The sequence below is a fragment of the Vigna umbellata genome, chromosome 4 (assembly GCF_029865625.1).
Source record: "Vigna umbellata cultivar VRB3 chromosome 4, Vumbellata_1.0, whole genome shotgun sequence".
NCBI classification, from domain to species: domain Eukaryota; kingdom Viridiplantae; phylum Streptophyta; class Magnoliopsida; order Fabales; family Fabaceae; genus Vigna; species Vigna umbellata.
Genome location: NC_142168.1, coordinates 22,075,512 through 22,101,901, shown reverse-complemented (window position 1 = coordinate 22,101,901; position 26,390 = coordinate 22,075,512). Strand labels below are relative to the sequence as shown.

At 32.3% G+C, this 26,390-nt stretch overlaps 2 long non-coding RNA genes across 2 annotated transcripts; both read left to right on the top strand.

Annotated features, from left to right (window-relative positions):
* The first annotated feature begins 17,852 nt into the window (after window positions 1-17,852).
* On the top strand, window positions 17,853-19,152 carry LOC148199573 (uncharacterized). Its single transcript, XR_015785554.1, has 3 exons — window positions 17,853-18,350; window positions 18,667-18,797; window positions 19,056-19,152. It is a non-coding gene; the product is annotated as an uncharacterized LOC148199573 (long non-coding RNA).
* Window positions 19,153-23,839: 4,687 nt separating this feature from the next.
* Window positions 23,840-25,310, top strand: LOC148199572 (uncharacterized). Its single transcript, XR_015786367.1, has 2 exons — window positions 23,840-24,627; window positions 24,796-25,310. It is a non-coding gene; the product is annotated as an uncharacterized LOC148199572 (long non-coding RNA).
* Window positions 25,311-26,390: the final 1,080 nt, after the last annotated feature.

Genomic DNA, 26,390 nt, shown 5'->3' with positions numbered 1-26,390 from the left:
CTTAAATAATTTGGGAGACGCTTTTTATATATGACATGACAATAGTGAAAGTTTTCAAGATCTGGTACAAACTAAAGCAGGTAACATTATTTTAAACTTGTGTTTAAATTTTGATTTTTTTTCTTATTATTATTATGATTATTATTATTATTTTAAATAAATAATTTTTATATGCCTTATAATAGGAATTACTTTCCTGTGATATTAAGATCAATATTGACCATTCTTATGGTAAATTTCAATATTCGTACACTTTTTTCAATATAGAAATAATTCTTGTAAATGGAATCTCAAAAAAAAAAAGTAACTAAAGATTTTAGATCAAAATATGTTTTTTCTCTCCAGTGTATTCATCCATATTCTTTTTCCTTATCCTTTATTTTTCTTATTATTCTGTATTTCGTGATGGCTTAGTGATTTTTCTAATTCAGCATATCACCATTTAATAGAAAATATATGACATAGAAAACAAAATTTTACGAGCGTAAAGAAAAAAATATAAATACTATTTCATAAATAATAATTAATTTAAGAAATGAATAATAATTAGTCATTATATTAAATACATTTTATAAACTAAAAAAATTATTATTGTTCATAATAATTAGAGTGTAAATTGGTTTCTAATATTATTACATTTTTTTGTCACTAAATTAGTTTTTAATTTAAAATTTGAGACTAATTTAAAATCAATAATATTAAATATCTAAAACTTTTAAAACTAATGACAATGACCAATTTAAAGTATAATTAACTAACTAATTATAATTTTTTTATTTATAAAAAAGACTATTTTACACACCAAAAATTTTTAATTAATATTTACATAATTAATATATTGACTAATTATTTGGATTTCTAAATTTGATTTAATAATTTTCTTGTCATAAATGGTTCACATTTCCATATAATAACAATTACAAAAATATCATGGTTAAATCGTTTTTTTATTGGACAAAAAGAAGCTTATTGAAAGATTATCAATGTAATTATAAATAAGAATATTTAAACATAATAACTAGTGTCTATGGATACAATAATATAATAAAAATTCGTTAGTATAAGAGATATTTTTAGTCTCTTTACTTTACTTTTGTAAGAACCTAGAAAATAGAGTATTAAAATTTATAGGTATCTTAAAATAATGAGACCGGACATTTTAATGTTAAAATAATTCAATAATATAAATAAGATTTCATAAACGCGTCTCATTATCTGAAATACTTGTTGTCTCTCTAACTCATTCTTTGAATTTATTTTCCCTTCTCTATAAGCTTTCTGAGACATTTATTTGATGATCATAAAGTGTCTAGGAGATCACAACAGTGAGTTCTCTATTATCTACTAATCAGTTTTCCTATTGAGTAAGTTAGTTTCTACTCCTTTTTTCTTTAATTTTTATGTTTAACGCACATCAAATAGTTTGAACGCATGTGTCATCTTATCTCTATTTCTAGCTCCTTATCGATCAAACGTCCTAAGGACTTGCTCTAATCATGATTATATGATTTGTAGGTGTTTTTAGAGTTTCTTGAGCTAAGGTAGGGGTAGTACGTTGTATAGAGTTGTGACAGTTTTTCGAATCAGGTGAGGGAAGCTAGTGATTTTTATAAATTTAATTTACAGGTATGAGTGGTGGTTGATACGATGTTATGTTAATTTGGTTTTAATTACAATGATTGTTTTAGTGTCATTGGTTCTTTAATGATAGTACTTAGTTATTTGATGTATGATGCCATGGATGATGTTGATTTGTACTTGATTAATCTTGTGCGTCTATCGGTTTTGAAGAGCAATGATAAAAATTTGATGTTGTATTGAGAAGTAAAGAGTAGGCTAAATTGTAGGTTGATTTTGAACCTTAAGAGGAGGTTTTGATAGGTGAGATTTTGAAGTAAGGGTCGAATAGGAAGAATTGAGTTTTTGGTTTTGCTCTAGGGTCATTTAAAGCTTGTTCTAGCTTTAAATTAGTAGAAATCTGACGTCGAATTGGTTGGTGGTTAATAGGGTGTGATTTTGTATGGTTTTTGGCTCATTTTAGGGGTTTTGACTAGTGAGATTTTAAAGTACAGGGTTTGTGATGAAAGTGAGGGTTTAGGATCTGGTTTTGGGTCAATTGTGACTTTTCTAGAGTCTGAACTAACAAATTATGATGATAGATGAGTGGGATTGATTTATGGACTATAGAGTGGTGTTTTAGTTAGAGTGAGTTTGGAAATTCATGGTAAAATGAGTTTAATAAGGTTTAAGTTGGATAATGCACATTTGGATAGGTCAATTGAGGTTTAAAATATCATATGGAAGTTGTAGATGTTTGTAGAAGTGTATAAGTTAGGATATGTGAGGTTTAGGGAGTGCAGGTTCTGCATAATTCTGCAAACTCGCTAAGCGAGTCTAGGCTCGCTGAGCGAGCAACTCTCTCTATTTCTGCATTCATAGAGCGAGCCATATGATTGGGCGAGTTGGTTTGGGTGAAAAATATGAGTATAGCAATGGTTGAGTGAGAGTTCTCATTGAGCAACGAGAACCCTCTGTTTTGCTATTCGTAGAGCGAGTGATGGCTCGTTGAGCAAGGGGGAATTGGTCTTAATGGGTGATGCATACAATGAGCAACTTGTTTAGAAGTGGATTGGAAGTTTTATTTCTTTTAATTTCTTGTAATTATGAACTATAGTATGGACTTAAGTTTGTTTAAAAGTAATTATGGAATTGTATGATGTTTTATACTTGATGTTGAGTATGCAATTGAGGAGTGATTGGACAAGAATTGTAGGGTGAAATGGTTGGTAGTGGTTTCAAGTAAAGTGATGTATTGATGTAGGGACTCAGTTTTGGAATTTATCCTAACACTCTAATATTAATCACTCCATCTCAGATAGAGAAGGGGATTATGTGATGAGGAGTAGCAGAAGGTCCTAGTTTATGGTCTGGTATTCTTTGTCCATATGTGGTAAACACATTAGCCTTGTGTGGTAGCTTGGGGGAGGGGGGCAGTTGTTCCACTACTACAAGTGCAAAAACTTATCATAGTTTAACATCAATACATATATCCGAATGGTTGGGTTTAGGTTCATGGTGTGTTTAGGATATTTGTTTAACTATTGTATGAAATGTGATGTGTGAAATGTGATGTGTGTGATAAATCCTGTATGTTTGTTTTTTTTCTATAAATACATTTTTATAGTAAATGGTAAGTTGTAATTCAAATAAAGATCTCCGATATGAATTTGATGATTTCTAGTCTTAATTTTGCTTGTAAAAATACTTTTTTTATTTTCTTTTTTATTGATATAAGATAATTCTTATGAAAAAATTTTGTTGTTGCAAAGTATAAAAAAAACTAAAAGAATTTAATTACAAGTCACTTAAATTATTGGAGTTTTCTATTCTTTGCCTTTTAACATGAGTTTTCTTTGAAACGTTATCTTTTTATGGTTTCTATTTTTGGCCAAATTAATTATTTATTTAATTTTTGGCAGAGGAAATATGAATGATAGGTCTGAAGCATGCAAAAATGGAATTGTTGTTGAGAATTAGAAGGATTGTTTGGGTACCATGCTCAAAGGACGTGAAAAAAAAACAGAGGAAAGAGGTATTCTGAGATGAAAAGCCAGTTGGATTTGAAGATAGAAAGGTTTCTACACATGTATTTTCTGGGACTTTCTTCGTGTACTTCGAAGTCTTTTTTCATATACTTTCAAACTTTTTTAAATATTTAAACTGTCTTTTTTACAGAGGCAATTTATTTTTCTCTTCTATATTTACCTTCACCCATTCACTTTTATTTACTCATCTTTTCTCCTAAATTCTAGTGTCGCATCACCTACTTCCTCTTCCTCTTCATCACTTCTTTCACTTACATCACTGCATAGCACATCTTCATACACTCCCACAATCAACCTTCAAGCATTTCGTGCCACCAAACTATATAAGGTACCTTCGTTTCCTAAACTATTATCTAAATTTGTAAATGTTTCATTGAGAACCAATGAACTCCTTATTTAAAATCTGATATTATCTCTAAATTCGATAATAATTAGACTAAATTTCAAAGTCCGATATATATATAAAATCATTATTTTAATTTTTCTTTAATTTTTTTATTTATTTTTAATTGCTTATGGTTTTGTTAAATTTTTAATTTTATTTATTTTATAGGTTGTTGTTTAGAGTTTAGGATGGGTTAAGGATTTAAATATATATATATATATATATATATATATATATATATATATATATATATAATTTGTTTTAATTTATTTTTAATGGCTTATGGTTTTATTAATTTATTTTAATTTTATGGATTTTGTCTATTCTTCGTTAGAGTTTATACTTTAGCGTTTAGGGTTTGTTTATTTGTTATGGTTTTAGGATTTATATGGGTTGTTTTTTTATTTATTCTCTTTAAATTTAGTTATTTGTTATGCGTATTGGTTTTAATTTTTTTTCTTAATTTGTTTGTTATCAAAATGGCAATAACTCGAGGTGTCTCTACATACTCTGGTGAGAGTTCTATACAAGGTGAAAACAAAAGGAGATCTACATCATTTGCTCGTCGAAGGGGTAGTCTTGGAGAAGCGACTCCATTTCTCATTCTTATCTTGATAAGCAGTAAGAGGATGTTAATGAAGATCAATATAATGTTGTTGAGTAACACATAAATATTGTTTAAGAAGAACGTGAAGTAGGTAGATTTCTTGGAGGTCCACATGATACATCATTGTTGACAAGTTATGTTGATCATGTTGCATTTTCGGTTTGTGGTAGGGTCAAGTTAATAAAGTAGTTGAATTTTTTTCCTTTTGATGATTGTTTAGTTGTTTCAATTTTATACACAATTGTTTTATCTATGACCGAGGAGAGATAAAAGTTGGTCTTCCACAGAAAAAAAAAAGTAAATAAATATGAAGCATGTCATTTGGTTGTTCAAATTTTTGTCATGATTTTTAGTTTGATGCCTCTATGCAATATTTATTATGATTATACCAATAAGAGGTTGAGATTGGAGTTCATTGAGAGATGGAATAGAGAGACAAACATTTTTCATGTCCTTGTTAGTGAGATGACTGTCACATTAGATGACATGTCCACATTGCTACATTTGTCTATAGTAAGACCATTTTGTCTGAATGAAGTCTTAGACTTTGAAGTGGCTTTGGAAACTCTCATGGACCTATTGGGCATGGACTACACAAGGGATACATATGAGTTGAGGTAATATCATGGTCCCCAAGTAAGACTGGGCTGATTGAGAGACCTATATAAGGACTATTATGACAACTAGCAATGGCAATGTGACGCACTGGCCTACTTGTTTTATCTTGTGGATGCACTATTTTTATAGATAAGAACTCCACTTTCATCCGTATATCATACTTGATGTTCTTCAAAGACCTACTATCATGTGGTAGATATGTCTAGGGAGTTGCTAAATTGGCTCATTTGTACTATACAAGCAGTTTGGTGCCAACTTTGTAGAGACAAAGCATTTTAGAGGTGTGTGTGTGTGTGTATATAGATATATATTAATCTTTGATTCCTTTATTGTTTCATTATTGAAAAACATTTTTACTTTTTTTTAGAGTTAGATATATGACCACTTTCCTACGATGGGAAGAAGCATATGTTGCCTAGTTATGATGAAGATACACCTTAGGCCGCACATTGGGTGATGAGGACGAATATTTTCAGTCTACATGACGCCATGGTACAATCGGATGCCTTGATATATGATGGGATGATCTAGGCCTCATATGAAGCACATCAAATTAATCATTTACATCTATCAATCAGCATGTTCTCTAGTTGGATCAGAGTGGATCTAATTGTACACTAACATCTGCCTGAACACATATTAAGGCAATTTGGATATGAGCAATTGAACTCGTGGTTACTAAATATTGTTCTAAAGGCTGACATAGGAACTCTTATAATCGTTGGTTGCACTTTCTCAAGCACGTGTTGATGAATGTCATAGTGGTGTCCTCTCTATCATATCCCTATGTTATTCATGTTGTCGAGGATGATCGGTCGAGTCTCATACCTCGAATTTGTTGACATCTCCAAAATGACATTCTAGTTCATAAGAGATTGAAATCATAATCTGGTTTTTGGTATGTAACCATACAATGTTATGTCTTTATGCTATCAAAGAATTTTAATTAATTTGTTATTACCGTCATTGCAAGGCTCTATAAAAGAATGTTATAAACGATGATTGATTGTCGCAATATCAATAAAGGGACTATAGATTGGGACTGGACCGATGAGGCATTACAAATAGATGCAATGTCTAAAGAACATGCACCCAACAATAGAGGAGGCCATAATGTATTTGGTTTTTTTGAACTTGGAAGTGATATTTGTAATTAAACAACTTCATTTTTATATAATTAAACAACTTTGTATTTTCATTTGTATAATTTATTTACATGACACAAATATCAGTCCTGATGCAAGTCTACATAACTACTATTAATGTTCATCAACTCTATAAATATTTGCATCCTACTGACATAAAAAGATGATCAAGCATTGTAGGTGAACCTATAAAGATAAAACTAGTAGATTTAACTTATTTTATAATGGTAGAAAATAATAATCACTTTATCTACTCAAAATGGGATTCATGAACTTATGTCCTATACATATTAGTCAATGTTGTCTTACATCAGAAGGTGGTGTAGTACATAATAGGAAGATTATAATATTTTGACGATTATATCGATTAGTAATCACATAGCCAATGTCTACTACAATCATTCACTTGTCCATATTAACTTGTAATTAATGAAAAAAGTTATTATGAAAGAAAAAGGTAAGACATAGTAAGTAAAGTGTAAAGTATGGCAACACATTGAAACAGGTTGTCGCGACCCGTCAAATTTGATTGCACGAAATTAATGCAGTATAACTAGGAAGTGACTCCTAGGTCGTCTCTCAAGGACCAATTTATGGTTCAGTCTCAGATTTAACACGAAGTAGGGGGGGTTTGTGATTTTTTTGTTTGTGCAAAAAATTAAAGCGGATAGGAAATTAAATAAGACAGAAATAAAAATAACGTTTGAAATAAATTTTAAAGACTGTAAAAACTGAACGGTAAAAGACGGTAAAAATAGAAAACGTCTGAAAATAAAACAAACGGTAAAATGCAATGACAGAATTTAACGGTGCAGAAAACATTGAACGGTAAAATTCAATATATAGTAAAACTAAAAACACTTAACTGAAAATGAAATTTGAACACTTAAATTAAAATTCTTGAACATTGAAGATAAAAATAAAACTGAGTAAACTGATCCAAATACTTTAACACACTACAAGCTTTTTTCAAGAACGGAAATCTACATTTTTCAACTGCTGGAAAATAAAACACAGAGAGAGCTCCTGGAAGAGAAAGAAGCGAGAGCCTCCTCCCAGGCCGTCTCATTCGGCTGCTGCTTCTCCATTTTATTTCCAAGATTCAGAACCAACTCCCGTTTCTCCTCCTTCATCTCAGCCAGTATTCCAGCCCGGTTTCCCGTTTCTTAGTTTCCCATTAGCAGCCCCTGCCTTCCTGAATTCCTTCGTCAAATGCTCCTAGCCGTGCCAAAACAAATTAAGGTGGGGCCCTCCATTTCTTGTCTTCTTCTTCCATCTCAGCTGGACGTGCTGGACGCCATTGGACTGGACGCTCTCTGCTGCCATGGCCGTGTCTCTCTTCATGCTTCCAGAAGGCCGTCTTCCCCTCCGTAACAAGAATCAACTCTTCTCCCTTCTAACGTCCAGCCAGCACCGCTCACTCCTTCCTTCCGTTCCAGCACCTTCTCCCAGCCGTGACACCTCCCTTCACACGTCCATCATTCTCCAAAACATTTGGCAAGTGGCGGCTGCTGTTTGCGTTGCTTCTTCTTTGGTTGTGGCTGCTGGATTGCGAACCAAGAGAGATCTTCTTGCTGGACCGCTACCTGCTTCAAGCTTGCTGGACGTCTTCTTCTCCAACTGCTAGGCGTGAGCTGCTGCTGTGCTTCTCAATGAAACCGTGAGCTCCAATCCCTCAACGTGGTGGCTGCTGCTTCTCCAAGGTGCTGGACTGCTCCCTCCGTTTTCATCTTCTTTCAACTTCCAAAATTAAATCAGCAGCCGTGACCTTCTCCTCTGCTTTGGTGTCTTCAAGCCGGACGTTATGTGCAGCTTCCTCTTCAACGTGCTGCTGCTGCTGCTTCTTCATAGCACCTATTCTGGTGCTATTCCACTCACGGTGCTAGCTGGAGTTCACTTTCAAAAGTGTGTAAACACCTTTCTTTCAAAACAGCCGTGAGCTTCCTCTCCGGTGGTGGCTGCATGCTGGACCATCCTTGGACGTGAGCTGCTGCCAACATTAAGTGTTGGTGTTGGACCAAGGTGCAGGACCGTGGCCGTCTGCTGCTGCACCGCGTGTTGGCCTCTATGAAGCATCGTGCAGAAGTGTCCCGTGACAGCACCGTTTTCAGCTCCAAATTGGAATAAAAGAAGCACCGTCCAGCTCACTCCCATGTGCACCTTTTCTTCAACAAAATAATTCAGCCTTCCACTCTTCTTTCCTTGGAGGCCGTGACAGCATATTGAATGTAAATTGCTTTCAATTTCAAAGCAAAATAAACATCACCGTGCACTACATTTTTTCTAAGCCAAAAAGAATTTTCCATGGGCCCAAGCCATGTAACCGTGAGCTATTCTTCAACGTGGCCACTTATTTCATCAATGCTTTGGTGTTTGCCAACGTGATGGGGCCATGCTATTGTCTTCCAAATTATTTTGAGAAAACCGTGAGCACTTGCAACGTGTGGTCCCCTTCTTTCATTCCAATTCATTTACTTCTTAAAAGATTCCAAGCAATGGCCGTGTGTTTGTTGTTGGTTCCGTGTTGGTTCCATGCGTGCATCATAATTTTTTTTCAATTGGAAATTCAACATTTTCTTGCTTCTTTCCGTGTCCAAAATGAAAATAAATTTGCACTTTTATTTCTCATTTTGGTCTAAAATATAATTGATGAGAAATTTATCTTTGAGTCCCAAAATATTATCCAATAATTTTCTCTGCAATCAATAATGAAAATAATAAGCTCAAATAATTCAAATTAATTAAAATAAGAATTTCTGATCGAATTAAGCACAATTAAGAAAAATGGGAAAATACTGGACAATTAAGCACAATTCCCTGATTAATTTTAGTACAATAAACTAAGTGAAGTGAAGAAAATATTGACTCATCACACATACCCCAGATTATGATTCAACTAGAAAAGACTTCCTTAGTTGTTCTAGTCGATCATAGCTTCCAACTAATCTTGTGTATTCATCGTGTCACTAACTAAGTTTTTAAACAAATCATGTTGTATAAGGGACCATGACTTCTCACTTATCCCTAACAAAGGAAAGATGCATATATACCCACAATGACCATCAACAACGACATCAACAACATCGACAATATATGAGTGACAAATCGGATAGAATTGATCTAACATGGGTATTCTCCTTTGTTGTAAATGATTTAGCCTTAGATTACATTTCTTTTTCTGGTGAAGAACTCTCATGAGTGCAAGGCATCTACATGCTCAAAATATAAGAGTTGACAATTTCTAAACCTTTGAGATCGATGAACTTTTGTCTTTTGTTCAACCTTCAATTTAAATTTATGCATTGAAAGTACCATTGATTCATAGCAGGACAAATAATTTCAAGTAACTTCTATTTGTTGTCATTTTTCCTTTAATGTCAACTTCTTTGAAACAATTGAGCACTAAATCAAATTCCTTTTGAACGCATGTGATTCATTTGATGAAATATTTGAAAAGTTCAATCTAGTCCACATGATATGAATTTTAGATAGAGGAATCACCCCAAGGTCATATCATGTTAATTCACAAGAACTTGGTAGACCATATGTTTGTCTCAAAATGCAACCATAACTTTCACTATCAAATCCTATATGCTAAACTCAATCGAACTCTTAGTAATGAGTCTCAAAGCATATTTTGATACACATCCAATTAATCTTTTACGTATGATTGGTTTAAAAGCATCACTTATAAGAATTAGACTTTTATCAAAGGATGTCTTTATTTCATTATGTTGCAGAATGATGACGTCATGAATTGTATCCCAACACGAACAAAGATCTCCCATATTGCTTTCCAATACCTTTTTTAGGCTCTAGTGAACAAACTCAACCCTAACATAAATTCCACAAACAAAATGATAAAATATCTAATGAAAACAACTAAATAAAATAAGATTAAAGCATACTTGTTTGATGTTGAATTTCCTAAATGCAGTACTCGACTTGTCCACTTTACAAAATATTTCTTATACAAAATTATCCAAGAGTCAATGAAATATTTAATGAATAAAGGCCATGAAATACAAGCATGATAAAGGCGATCAATACAATCAATCAACATTGACTCATGTTCACAATCCATGACATTTTCTCATGCTTCCATGACCACATTTTATATCTCAACAGAATTGACTAACATTTTGCACTTGGCTTGTACATTTTTCTGAATGTAGAAATGACATAGGAGATGATAAAATTCAAGGAATACACTATTAATGGCATTCATCAAAGTTAGATCTCTATCGCTAATGATAACATGTGGATTGTCCTCAGAAATAAAACACAATTCTTTTAGCCTTTTTGGAGCTCAAGTGAAATTTTTTTCGGTTTACTTAATAAGAATATCAATCTTGTTGATATGACCCAAACTATCTTAAGCAATGGCAACCAATATTTTTGTTGATTTTGTATGTGTAATTGATAAGTGTGATATTTACCTTATATTCACACTTAATTTAATCTCTTTTTCATGCGTTTGTGTAATTTGTCTCACGAAAAGATGTAAAAATTGTGTTTATTGTTCATAGATTAGTTTAATTGTTTTTGTGTGTTTATTTTGCAGATGAATAAAGATTGGAGAAGATAAAAAAAACTCCATAAAAATTTCACTGTGCATTATTCATCCGTTGACCGGAACTATTCATCTGTTAACTAGATATTGTTCACACCTTGACTTTACTGTTCACGTATTGACTTTTTCGCTTGAGCGAGAACTCGCTCCAACGAGTCCCAAAAGTCGTTCGAGCGAGTTGACTTATTGCAGAGCTCATTTAATAGCTCTCAAACGCAAACAGAAGGTAGTTTTGGAAGGGGAAACGCTCCCAAAACTCAAGGACGAAGGTGTGGAGGCACGATTTCACTACAGGAGCTCATGGAGGCCACTTGAAGCTTGTGGGAACATCTCTTTTCTCCTCCTTGGGTATCCTTCTTCTTTCATCCATCATGTTTGTAAGCTTAACGTTCTCCATGAAAGTGGAGAACTGGATTCATATTGTTAGGGATTGTTGTAGCCTATGAATTCTTGTGTAATGGATGATTGATTTGAATATATATATATATATATATATATATATGTGTGTGTGTGTGTGTGTGTGTGTGTGTCTTTGCTATCAATTGCTAGTATTCTTGTTTCCAATCTTAAAGCTTGCATGTAATAGAAATATTTCATGGCTTGGTCTGTTATTCATGGGCATGGAAACATATTTTGCATAATCTAGAACTAAAACAGGAGTCCTTGTTAGATTGTCCAAGAAATTAAGGTTTAATAGGAAAAAGCTCTTTTACCTAAGAAATTGGGGATTGAGTAAATTTGTGGGTTGACTTTAGATAATTGATGGAAATGAGATGAAACTATGTAAGCACAAGAGTGAAATAGGTGAAAAATAACCTTAACAATGTCATTTCATATAATTTCTATATGCCTTAAATACCAAAGTTCAACCATGTAATTATGTGTAATTTTATCTTTCTACACTTGTTTGTAAATTGATGTTATGTTCTTGAGTCTAGATGATTTTTTAATCGCACAATTCTTTAGTATTACTAGTCTCTTGGGAAAACGATACTTGGTCTTACCATTTTATATTACTTGAAATGATTCGGTACACTTGCCGATTGTATTGTATCATCCCAACAGTAATCCATGAGGAATACATGCATTCAACAATTTTATTGCATTAAGATGTCGTTAAAAGAGGTCACTACCACCTCAAACTCATCAAAAGATATACTCTAATAGATGTATTTATCACGTTCTAACATCATTATTTGTCACTGTAATTCAGTTCCTGAACCTCTTAATGATCATCTGTAATGATGTATCTTGCACTATATACTTGCTTGAATGTTGTCACATTACACTCATTATTTTCTTTAAGGGTATGAAAATTGGATTACGGATCCGAGAGCTAGTTACGCTTAAGGAAGGTATTAGCACCCTACAATGTTTGTCAAATGGCAGTACCTTTAATCAAATGCGCAAAGTTGATGTGGTTTTCGAAATGATTATTTTTCCGAAAAAAAAACAATACAATATAATTGAGATTTTATGCTTTTTTTAGTATTTTTGAATTACGTAAAAAAAGTGTCATGACATAAACAATAAGCTAGATACGAAACAAGTGAAAGATAAAATTATTTTTGTGATTTTTGAAGAGTTTTGTATTTTTTATGATCTTTGACTTGATTATGAAAATTTAAGATGACAAAAGACAATCACACAAATATTTTACACTTATTTGCAAGATAGTTATCTTTTCATTTTTTTATTTAATTATCAAGTAAATTCGAGACTTGACATGATAATCAACATTTTTAATTATTATAAAAAAGATTCAATTATCAAGCAAATCCGAGACTTTACATGACACTCAAAATAATTATAAATTATGTAATTATCAAGCAAGTCCGAGATTTGACATGATAATCAAAATTATTATTATGAAACAAATTCAATTATCAAGCAAATCCGATATTTGATATGACAATCGAAATTATTGTGATTTTTTATTAAAAAGAATAAAATGGGCTACAAGTGAAAATGTAGAATAAAATACAGTAAAACAATTAAGAAAATGTAGAAGTATAAAAAACAAAATTTAACAAGATAATTCAATATTAAGAAAAATAAAGGTGGGGGAATAAAAACCTGGATGGAGAAAACAAAAATAGTCCAAGTGAGATGTAGGTGAAAAATAGAAGCTTTAAGATATGAAGATGGTGATATGGAGGGGAAGAGATGTGTTGAAGTGTTTGATGATTGTGGAGTATGAAGAAGGAAAATAGGAATGAGGATAATATGGTAAGAGTGATGAAAGTAAGGTGAGAATAGAAGATAATAATGGTGTGAAGGAAAAGGCATATGTTGTTGAAGAATGATGGAGTGGGAGAAAAATGATGTATGTGAAGATATGATGTGTGTAAAAATGGAGTGAAGAGTATATGTGTATTTATATAGCTATGGATAGAGAAAGTAGATGAATAAAAATAATATAATAAGTGGGTGAAAAAATTAGATGAAATAAAATATAATAAAAAAAGTAAATAGTAAAGGTTAGTGTGGAAAATAAGTGAAAGAAATAATATAAAAAGTGAATGGAGAAATTAGGTGAAATAAAATATAATAAAAAAGTGAATAGAAAAAGTTAGTGTGAAAAATAAGTAAAAGAATTAATATAAAAAGTGAGTGAAGAAATTAGATGAAGAAAGTGGATGAAGGAAATAATAAAAAATGTTAATGGAGAAATTAGGTGAAGAAAGTTGGTGAAAAAAAATAATATAAAATGTGAGTGGAAATAGTAGAGTAAGAACATAGATGAAGGAAAAAAAAATGTTGGTGGAGAAGATGGTGGATAAAATATGATTTAGAAAAGTAAATGAAATAAAAAAAGTTAAAGTTAGCGTCAGACATTAATATAAAAGTGGGATGAAAAAGTAGATGGAAAAAGTGGATGAAGGAAATAATAAAAAAGATTGGTGGAGAATGTGATGGATAAAATATAATTTAAAAAGTTAAATAGAATAAATAAAAGTTAGTAAGAAAAATTAATATAAAATTGGAGTAAAAAGAGTAGATGGCATGGAAGGTGATATGGAAAGTGGGGTGTGAGAAGAAAAATAGGATGGCGAGAAAGTAAAAAACCTGTTAGATTATTTTGGATCACTGGACTAAGGGTTAAAAATGGAATTTGGTGGTACAAACAGTAAAACAAATAGTATTTTTTATTTTTACTTTTATTTTTATCTATTTATTTTTGTGATGTATTTTATTTATCCATACAAAATTGGGTGTTGAGAAAGTTCGAAAAAATTATTTAAACAAAACTAGTAAAACAATTTAAAAAAAAAGGAAAAATAAAACATTAAAATTAAAAATATAAGAAAGAAAAAAATAATAAAAAAATCAATACTGGGCTTCGAAATCCAGAAGAAATAAACATTAAATTTTGAAATAAAAAGAATCTTCACTGAATTTTAAAATTCAGTAAGTTTTCAAAATAGATTTCGATATCCGATGAATTTCCTAAATCAAACTTCAAAATCCAATTAATATAAAATATAAACTTTTTAAATGAAATAAATATAAAATTTCAAACCAAACTAAAAAAACGCAGATAAAATAAAAGCAAAATGAAGTAAGACCACGAACGCGACTCTTAAACGAAGAAAAAAACCGAAAAAGACGATAGACAAGAAAAAATGCGTTCAAAAATGACTTGGGGATGAATGGTGGTTTAGTAAACATAGACACCACAGTAAATATATTTGATATGAAATAATTACTATTTATCTAATTTATTTTTTATTTTATATATGTATATTTACAAAATTTAAATTTATCTTCACGGTAAAACTTGAAGGTAAAAGAAAGTCCTTATTTTTTCTTAAATTGATAAGCAATAAAAGTCCATTTTTATTTTGTAATGGTTGTTGAACTCCTTTGGGCTTGAGGAAGCCCATTGTGATTGTGATGTTCATTTTTTGGGTGTTGCTTCCTCCACCACCATCCTATACTTCCTCCACCTCCCCACATTATTTTAAATACAATTATATCTTTAAGTTAGAAACATTTTTACTTTTATCCTATTTTAAATAATTTGAAACCCTAATTTTACTTTCCCAGCATCCACCCACGGAACTCTCTTTCCCTTTCCCCATTTTCGTTTCACCTCCCCACCTCCCGCACTTCCATTCATTTTTCTTTCCAGTTTTTTTTTTTGGTTTGAAAGCTTCCATTGCCACCATGGTGTGAAGGAGCGTCGCGCCGTGGTGTGGAGGAACATCAAGGAACGTCCAGAGCATCAACCAACATGAGGAAGTATAAATCAACGAAGGTGACATCCTTCAACGGATGACAACATCCGTTTAAGGTAAAACGGATGTCGACATCCATTTTTCCTTAAACGGAGGTTGACATCCATTTTTCCTTAAACGGATGTTGACATCCGTTGAAGGATGTTGACATCCGTTGAAGGATGTCACCTCCATTTACGTTTTTTATTTTAGGGTTTTATTTTAAGATTTATTCGAATACGAGGAAGCACGACACGAACTGCACCACTCCACGCACTGCGCCACTCCACACACTGCACCACGAGAGCGACACTGCACCACGAGAGGAAGACTACTTGATAATTCTTTCCACCACCACCAACCTTTGCAACTTGTAGTATCTCATAATGACGAAAGAAATAGAGGAAGAAATATAATGTTAAAATGAAAGAAAAGTATTTTACTCATGTACGGGATTAGAATATGTTATTAGTGAAATAGGTTCTGAATGGGTAAAATTAAAAATTAATAACCTTAAAAATAAAATTTTACTCAAAGACAAAATAATAAAGGAGAGGTGGAGGGAGAAAGATATCACTACAATAAAATCGCATATTACCGAAGGTTTATTACCGAGGGCCGTTTGCCCTTCGGTAATGTCTGCTTACCGAGGGCCGTTTGCCCTTCGGTAATGTCTGCTTGGTATTCGAACCACATCTTCATTTAGCCATTCTCTGGAGAGATCCACTCGCATACATTTCTTTTTCTCTCAAAGCTTCCCTCGTCTTCGATCCATATTTCAAGTTCCTCCGCCTCAGATCTTAATCCGCCCAGCCATGGTTAGTCTCTAGATCTTCATTCTCCTGTACATTTCTCCCTTACCTTGGCCTAATCCATCAAAGAATCCATTTTTCACTGATTGTTCTATCTTTTGCCAGATTAAATCCGCTGTTCATTCCATTCCATCGATTCAATCGTTGAATCCTTTCTCTCCACCGATCAAAACATCCCAAATCCCTAACCCTAGAATGTACACCGATCAAACCATTCAATCTAGGGTTTGCCTCCGTTTTCCGTCATCCGCTGTTCTTCTTCTTCGATTAGCTCGATCTATGCCAGTTTCCATGGTTCCTCGTCGATCCGCCTCGATCTGTAAGCATTACTTCTCTCTAATGATTTTATTTTTCATAAACATTGCCTTTACTTCCTTCCTTCATGGTGGCCAAACATCAGTTGTTGTGTTTTGTTTTTTGTATGAAATATCCAGTAGCATTGTTATTCTTTTTCTGTTATTCTTTTTCTGTGTGGAAAGAAGTTTGGGAAAAATACGCTCAATTTACTATTTGAGAATTCCTGCATGACAAATATGATACATCAGCTTCCCTGTCTATTTGAATACAAAATAAAAATCCTTACATATATATTCACGAACAAAAATATAACAAACTTTAATTGTTCAAATATAAAAAATCCTAGGAAGCAATCGGGATGATGAAAGGGGGATGATGTTGACGGGTTTGGGAGATGAAAGGGAGATGATGAAGTCAGTGAGTATGGATTTCTAGGAAGGTTTGAACTTGCCATAACAAATGATGTTGATGGAGATTTTACCTGTGAGAAGAGGTGCTCTGTGGAATTGGAACTTCAGTTGGGGCTCTGACTTAGTGAGTTTGCTGGCTGAACTGAAAGGAAGAATTAAAACAACCAGAAATAAACATAGGAGAACGCTTAAGGATGTAAGAGAGGCCATTTGTTTATGTTGTCTAAGAAAAAAGTGAAATGTTGTTGGTGAATTGCTGTGAAAGAGGAAAGTGTTGGCGGATATATATAGTGGAGGGGTGAAATAAAATGAGGGAGATGGTGTGAGTGGAGTGAATGAGGTGATAATGCGTTTGCGATTTGGTAGTGAAATTGAAGGGGATTGATTTGTAGGTTTGCATTAATCGAGTGGTAAGGTTGGTGGAGACAGAGGATAGCCAGCTAAGGGGAGAGTTGGCGCGGATAATAACAACACGAGATGGCGACATGAGGACAAATCCCGTGTACCCTCAAACTCTTTGGCACATCACAGAAATCAAGGGGAGGGACCCTCACATATACAATGTTTCAATGCAGAAACTATCTCTCCAAAAATGATTGTCTTTCTTGCTTCGACACTACCTCCACCCAAATCTGCAACTGCTCCAAAGCCAATGGCGCCAGAGTTATCTACAACGATTGCTTCCTCAGGTATCTATCTGTCTATTCATTCAAATATATTTAAATTCACTTTGATTTTGCTGTTTGAAATTCTCAAAATCTGACAAGGTTCACAGAGGTATGTAAATGTGGAAAGTTTTCACTTGCATGCAACGCTTGGTATAAATTAGTTCCTGCTTAATGTTTTTTCAAATAGAAATAATGACAAGCTACCAAAAGCAATATCAGATTGCGTTTTGTTCGAAGCAATTTAATCTTCGACAATTTTTTTGCATTTGATGTAGTATACTCCACAACACAACCCTTTTATTTGTTATTATCAATTATTTTATTGTGAAAAGTCGTATCTATATCATTTATTTCAAAATCTAAACTTGTGTTCCGTTGCAGGTGACATACTGGGAGCAACTGAGTTAAGAGGACCAGTTAACTACAAATATAATGATTTGAAAGCTGCAACTAAAAATTCCAGTGCTGAAAATAAACTTGGAGGGATGCGAAGGAAGGAGAGGAATCCGATGGTCTGAGAGGCGTTCTACTTTTTCGAGGAACAGAGTGTATTGGAGGAATCCAACAAAGTGTTTTCATGCCTTTTATACTTTGAGAATGTGTATTCAGAATTTTCAAACATGTCAAGTTCTAACTTATATTTTAGTGTAACTGTTACTCAGACACAAGACTATTCAACTTTTATATAAACTTTATGCTGATTTTACTGTTTTTGAGCTCACAAGAAATTAGTTTTGTGTGGTTTTCCATGTGCTAATACAAGTTCAATTTGTTATTCGCAAGTTGATGTTGGTCTTTCCTTGATTATGAATTGCAAGTTAGGAAGTATGTTGAGAAGATTGGTTTGTGTTTACATGACAGAGAAAAGAGGATTCTGCAGTGCAAAGAGAAGCATTGGGCGGATGCAAACAATCTTTTATTATTATTATTGTTGTTTTGTTATTATTATTATTATTTTTGGTTGAATGTAGGGTATCATTTAGCGAAGAGTCAACAACTAATTCTTTGAGGTACTAAGATTTATTTAAGAGCCGACAACCGACATCTCCCATCAGTAGTATTCCTTACATCCATTTATTATTTTTATGTTATCTATGATAAAATTTTTGATAAACATTATGCTTATCTGTTCTTATTCAAATTACATCAGGAAAGGCCTATGGTTTTGGGATTTTGATCATCAACAAGAATATCCTATTCAAATTACATTATGATAAACATTATGCTTATTTGTTTTTGTTTGACCATTCTAATATCTGACATGAGTAAAACTTGTAGCAAATCTTGACTGAATATCCTATTCATTTAGTTCTTTTGTTGGACCAGATTTGCTGAGATTTCGTCCAATGATGATTCTGGTGAAAACAACCCTGACATTTCTGATCACGAAGAGAAAGTGGAAGAAGTTGATACTGTTGTAAATGATCATAATAGCTCAAATATCCTTATTGAGTCAGGTATACCCTTAAAATTGTGGGTGAAAAATCTTATGTGTTTTTTCAAGCAATTATATAAACCTCGTCCCTGTATTTTGCATATCATTTCTAAGGCTATACCAAACTAGCCCAGATGCTTTAATAGTTGGTTGGTTGGATGGTTGTGTTCAACTTTAGTTTTCTTTTTGATCACCTGGCCACCTGGAATTGATAAGTTGCTTGCTCTTATATATTTTTATATTATCATTGAGTTTGTATTTTATATTCCTTAATTCACAGATACAGAAAGAAACTATAGTTTTTGACCTTGATAAGGAGGATGATGCACCGGGACATCCACTCAACCAGGAAAATAATGAGTATGTGTCTCAATCTATTAGTCCCCCAGTTAATAAAATGGAAGAAAGTTAGGGCGTGGAAAAGGATAAAATGGAAGAACATTAGAAATTTTAGTCATTTCTTCTGGGTTGTACTGTTACCTGTGTTTTTTTTTTTATATACCAGTGCACACATTTTCTCTGCATTGTTTGGCATGTTTTACGTGATTCATCCTAGGTCTTTTCTAAGGATGCTATATACTCTTGTAGTAAAAGTTGTTTTTAGAGGCTTTAACGTGATCTTGTTTTTATATAAATCTTTGAAAGCTAATGCATATAACAGGTTTATAGTGTAATAGTAATTGGTTATCAGTTGGGTTATTTGGATGCTACTGATAAATATACGTGAATGATTAGTTTTTTTATATGATATTTTATTATTTATGAATGATATTATATCAAGTACGTTATATTATATTAGGTAGGTTTTATATACGTATTATATTAAAGAGATTTAAGAATGATATTTTATTATTTATTGTTAAAGACATTATATTATGTAGGTTATAAACGTATTATATTAGATATATACGTTTGATATTTTATAGTTATGAAAGAGATTTTATTAGGTGAATTTATGTAGCAGCCCAGCGCCCTGTTTTTTTTTTCGCCCTTCGGAAATTACCGAAGGCTTTTGGCCCTCGGTAATTACCGAAGGCTTTTGGCCCTCGGTAATTACCGAAGGGCGAAAGCCCTCGGTAAATGTTAGCGACAAGAGATTTACCGAGGGCTCTTTGGCCGTCGATAAGCCTTCGGTAATTACCTTTTACCGACGGTTTTGGACTGTTTCCGAGGGCTTCTGGCCTTCGGTAATGCCCTTCTTTTTTGTAGTGTATGGTGGTGGAGGGACTAACACCCTCATTGTTTTTGTCTAAATACTTTGTTCATAGCTTAAGCCTTTCATCTGTCAAATTGTTAGTCATAAAATAATTTGATGAATCTTTAAAACGTTGGAATGACATGTTTGGTAATTACTTATTGATTTTTTAGTTATGTTCTTTGATTATGTAAAACTAATAAATTATGTGTTTTTCTTCCCTTCTACCTTCATCTCTTTCATGTGATTAAGAGAGTTCATGTGTTAATTAATTTTACGTGAATTACTTTAGTAAACTTTTACCCTAAACTTAAGCAGCCTAAGATGGTATGAATTACATGAAATTGAAATTTGATTTTAAGTTGAAGAATTTATAGAAGCACTCGTGAATTTCTTTTGTCATTTGCCAAATAATCTATTAATTATTAATTTTCTTGATAATTCATTTTAATATTAGAAAGTTAAATACAATTTTTAATTTCATGAAGTCATTTTATAATTTAAGTAGCATTTGATTTAGGTGTCAAATTTACTCTTTTTAAATAATATTTTATACATTATTTATCTATTTCGTTCCAACTTGTCTCAATTGATTCTACATAGTCGTGGCAGACTGAAAGTCCTAATTTATCTTACCAGATAACAGGTTGGTGGAATAGCATTTCAGATTTTGTCTCAATACGATCCTATTACAAAAATAAATATATGTCTAAATTGAAAAATATAAAACACAAAACATCACACATATATAAAGGAATATTCGAAAAAAATTATGTAAATGATAATGTTTAACTTCTATACTTATCCTCATTGAAAAATATAAGTTCTAAATTTAGATTATTAAGGGATAAACTAATAATTTTAAAAATTTTAATGTAATATAATGAAAAATCATTTTCTATTATCTCACAATCATTAAAAGAATATAAGGAAAAAAGATTGACTGCATGTTGAAAAAACATAATATGAATTATACAAAAGGTAAATTAATTTAGTCACAAATTATATGAGCCACATACCATGGAATTAATAAGAATACATTTATCGTTCTTTAATCCACATTTTCAAAACAGACGGACCAGTCCGATCTACTGTCATTCCTCTTTCTCATATATATGGTCTTATTAAACAAATATAGGAATTATTTATCCATATATATTTTTTCCCAAATCCTATCATAACTTTAGAATGATAGTGAGGTTATTATAATCTAAAAAATACAAATTGTGCACAAAAACTTAATTGTTAGATTTAACCATGGTACAACTTTACACTCATCTAGATTTAACCAAGTTACTAAAAGTTTTTTTAAAAAACACTTAAGAACTAATGACTATATCATTCCATATATTTATATACTTTCTTCAAAAGAATTTCAAAGACGACCTTCAACCAAATGGCAATTCAAATCATCACATGTAAGCCCATTTGTTCACGCTATAGAAGCGAATATAGCAAAAGAGACATGACAATTAACACACGGATTAGTAAATGAAAATTTTGAGAAATTATACAATTAAATGAGTTCAATAATAATATAATCAAGCACATATTTTGTAGTTTAAGTCACATTCATACATAGATAACTTTAGACTCAATTTGTTCGGATTTATGCATTTACTTAGACAAAAGAAATCTTGCTATAAGTGGATTGACGCAAAGGCCCTCGCTTCACTTGGCCTAACCAATCATAAATCAATTTCCTTTGGACATGGTAAGTTACTTATGGCATTTTCAGATTAGTGATCTCACCCCTAATCCTGCCATAAGAACTTTCTTTAACTCTCACCAACACTTATCTCTAGTTAATGCATAACACTACACTATAAATGTTTGTACCTCTTCCTTAGAAACATCCCTCAAACAAACATACAATTCCATTAACTATCATTTCTCAATACATTGAATCCCTTGGATAAACATGTCACATTTCTATATCACAATTCTCATCATCAAACATTTCAATTCCATTCAAAGATTTCAAAACCCAAAAATTGCTCAGCTTATACTACCCAAAGCCAAGCAACACCACGCAATGAAATCATGGCAAAAGTCCCTAGGAGAAAGTTCAAACTTGTGACAAGCAGTTTGAAGCTTCTACCCAGAGATGAGCTTTTGTGCTTAGCTTCCCAAGCCCTAGAGCTCTCTAAAATTTAAATTCTATAATGGCGCCCAACAGTGCCTAGTGACGCCCAACGCATTGGTCATTAGAGCTCTCTGACTTGACTCTATTAAGGGTGGCACCCAGGGGTATCTTCCTAACGCTTTATGCCATACTAGTTCCAAAAAAAAATTGATGATTGGTTTGCGCAATGGCTCCATCTATTTTTTTTTCTAATTTATTCTAATTTAATTTAATCGCTTTAAGACTTGATTATGAACTAATTGCTTAACCCAATTACCAAATTATCAACAATCCAGAAATAAATATCAACTCAAAATAATCATCATGTTTATACATAATTTACGAGAACCCTCAATTTCAAATAATTGAATTCACCAATTCCAATCATCTCAATCCACAATCACAAATTATACAACAGAGAATTTTCAAATACTCACATAAGTTTGCATTCTAAAATCAATCAAACACATAGGAAATAGAATTATAGAAATTATAAGATAGTTAAATCAGTTCCCCTCACCTCAAAATGAGACCTTAAATTCTTCCACACTTTTCCACAACTTCCACTCATAAGAAAACCTAACTACACCCACAAAAGATCAAGTTAATGATCTAAGGACTACACTGAAATGATCTACATGCAAGAACTGAATTGGGATGGAGTTGGACTACATGCAACTCAAATTATCGTTTGTGCATTTTTATTTGTAATGGGTTCTTATTGATGATATGGATTTGTTCCTTTCTGTCTTGATCTCTTCTATGTAATTAAAAGGGTTCATATGTTAATTAATTTAATGCGAATTATTTTAGTAAAACTTTACCTCAAATAGAGTAAAGTGGTTTCAATTACATGAAAGTGACAATAGATTATAAGTGAAAAATTTATAAAAAAAACCCCTTGAATTTATTTTATCATTTGTTAAATAATCAATATCAACTATTAAATTTCTTAATTCATTTTACTGTTAAAGTTATATTCAAATTTTAATTTCATAAATTCATCTTCAATTTTAAATATCATTCCTATGAGGTGTCAAATTTTCTCCTCAATAAATAATATTTTATTGTCATCGCAATTTATTCGTCATACTCACAATGGATCGAAATTTATCCAATAAAAGAATGACTTAATAGACTATTATTTTGACTTTTTTTTATGTTTTAATATATATATATATATATATATATATATATATATATATATATATATAATACAAGCAAACTTAACCATATAAACATATTTTAAGTTTTTAACAAGTTAACTAAAGTTTCTAATTTGATAAACCGAGAAAATTACTAATTTTACATGTTAAATTGTTTAATTAAAACTTAATATCTATGTATTTCTAATCAAAATTATATTTTTATTATATATTGATATCTTTCAAATAATTCAATATAAAATTTCAACTTTTAATTAATTTTCATTTTAATTTAATTATAAAAATGTTATAACAAACCAAAAGTAAACTAAATATTAATTGAAGAAAAGTGGACATAAAATAATAAAGCCACTTCAAGATGACTATGCTCCCAAGACTCTCTAGAGCTTTTTCATAAGACAATTGTAAGATTTGAGGACAAATCTTTTTTTTAAGAGAGGGTACCCTATGTAAGTGTTTTTTTTTTTTGTATTTTTATATTTGATTGTATATGCATTTTACCTTTTTTAGAACATAGATTACTATAAATATCCATCTCATTAATATATTTGAGACTTTTAAGCTTAATGAGAATTTTGATTTTCTGACCTTTAGAATTAATTGAAGAGACCTACTTTGGCCACCTTCTAAGCACACTCTCTCAGTTTCATTTTCCATTATGCTTCTCTCTCATCACACACCATGAGCATTACTCCAATCCACTTCAGCACAGTGACGTCAACACTTCTTGGCCACGCGTCCTCCTTTGTCTCGCGCACCGTTCCGCCACATCTTCATTTGGTTTCTCCATCTTGCGCATCAGAAACCACATCTCATTCCTCCTTCGCGCAACCGAGAGCATTTCTCTCTAGAGCGCCTCGTCGCCAGCCAATGTCCATCACAGATCTGTCATTCACCTCGTCTCCAACCGTTCTTCCTCCTAGGTTTGCATCATTATCATTCGTTTCATCCTTGCTACCCACTCGATCTCGCTTTTCTCCTCACATCTTCCATCCTTTGCCTTTTCCTTTGAATTTCACTCATTAAAACCTTATTTTCACCATTAGAAACCTTTTCCACCGAATTCAACTTTGATTTACACCGGTCAATCGGTCCAGAATAGGATTCCTTCTTCTTCTAGGGTTTCTTTCGAGTTGATTCTCTGTTTCGAGCTTTTCTCTCGGTTTCCTTCAAATTAGTCTTCGATCTCGTGTTCTCGTCGTTATTTTCATCATTCCGCTGCGTCTTTCTTCGTCGAGGAAGCTTCGAGGAGTAGGCATCGCGCCTTCAATCACTTCTCGGAGCCGCTCTTCCATCATATTTACCAATTGGTTGATATAACTAGCTTTTCATTTCGGTATTCATCATCCTTGGTATTCATCAAATGGTAAGATATTGCATATACTAAATTTTCTTCAATATAATTGTCGAGTACGATAGTATCTGAATGGCAGATTGCGTTCAAGTCATCACATTCAATGTCATTTGCTGCTAGTACTTTAGCAATGTGGTTTCTGTTATCTTGGAACTGAATAGCTTTCATATCCTCTTCCAGTGATCCTTTCCAATTGCCAGAATGAGTTTCATCTTCAGGAGCTTTGATTTCAATGTTGTAGGGGAATAGCGTAGTGAGCCTTTCATCAACTTCTTTGCAATCGTCATCTGAATCTAATATCTGGGACCCAAGTATCAACACCGAGCCTGATAGTTTATTTATCATTTTTTTGAAGTAAATTATATAACCTTGATTGAAGAACGAGCTTCTCAACATCCCTTATGTATAAATTGATGGAACTAGTTTCTGTGATAGAAACCAAAAGCTGAAAAAAGGAAAGCGATCTTGTTATTAGAGTGAAAACTCTGTAATGAAAATTCGTGATATATGACTATCGTCTTATGGAAATGTTGCCAATAAAGGTTGTCACTAGACATAGTTTTAAAATGAACTTTCAGTAATTAAATCATCTTGTAAAGTGCTTGCACAAAGAGCATTCATAACATGGATATTCATATATCATATTAGTTCTTGTTAGCACTCATTCAAAACTTCTATAAACATCCTTGGAAATAGTATCTGCACCCTTCCTCTTCGCAGATGAACAAACAGATTGACAGGTTGATTTACTATATACAGTAGTGTGTTAAAAAGAAGCTTACGGATTACACAACTGAATTCAAAGTGTACTTGTCAACAAAGCACGAATTCTTTCACTGCATTGTCACATTATATGCATGCGTAAGATATGGTGCTATAAGGAAAAAGGTATTACTATATCAAATTCCTCCATTGGTAGATCAAATCCACCTGGAACAAGAACAGGGCATGAGCTTCACAATAAATACAGACAATACATAGGGAATCAATTCTTTTACAAAACCCGTTTTGTTCTATAGATGCATCTAGAAACTAGAGGCGTGATACGATTGCCTCATTTAACGTAGCATGTAATTATTTGAATATAAAATCAGAAGGCAAAAAGTTAGAACATGAATGCAGTTAAGTCCAAGATGCGTAATCAACAAAGGAATTCAATTTCTATATGACATTCCCACGTCTAAGTTTTCATTGTTACTAGTTTTCGTTGTTATACTATTTTTCATTATTACTATTTTTCATTTTACAGGAATTTAAAAGAAGATAGTTAAAAGGACGAAGATAGTTAAAAGGACCAAGATAAAGTAATCATATTCTTATTTCCAAACTCAATTTTGCAAAATCGAAAACTATCTTTCCCATGATCATGTTTGATCAATTAAGGTATTTTCCATAAATTTGAACAATACCCATTTTTATATATATGAGTTAATTTGTCCTCTCTGACTAAATAGAGTTATATAGTACCAAAAGACACATACCATAACTTTACCAAAATAAACGTTACCGTTTGTATCTTTTTTTTCTATAATCTGAAATATTCTTAGGCTTAATACCCTATTTTGTCCCCAGTTTTGTTCGAAAATGTCAAATTAGTCCATCCTTTAAAAAAATGTGTCAATTACGTCCTCACTTAATAAAATTTGCATCAATGAAATCCCTTCCGTTAAATCCGTACAAACGGTGTTAATTATTCAAGTAGAGGAGAGAGAAAAATAATTAACGCCGTTTGTACGGATTTAACGGAAGGGATTTCATTGATGCAAATTTTATTA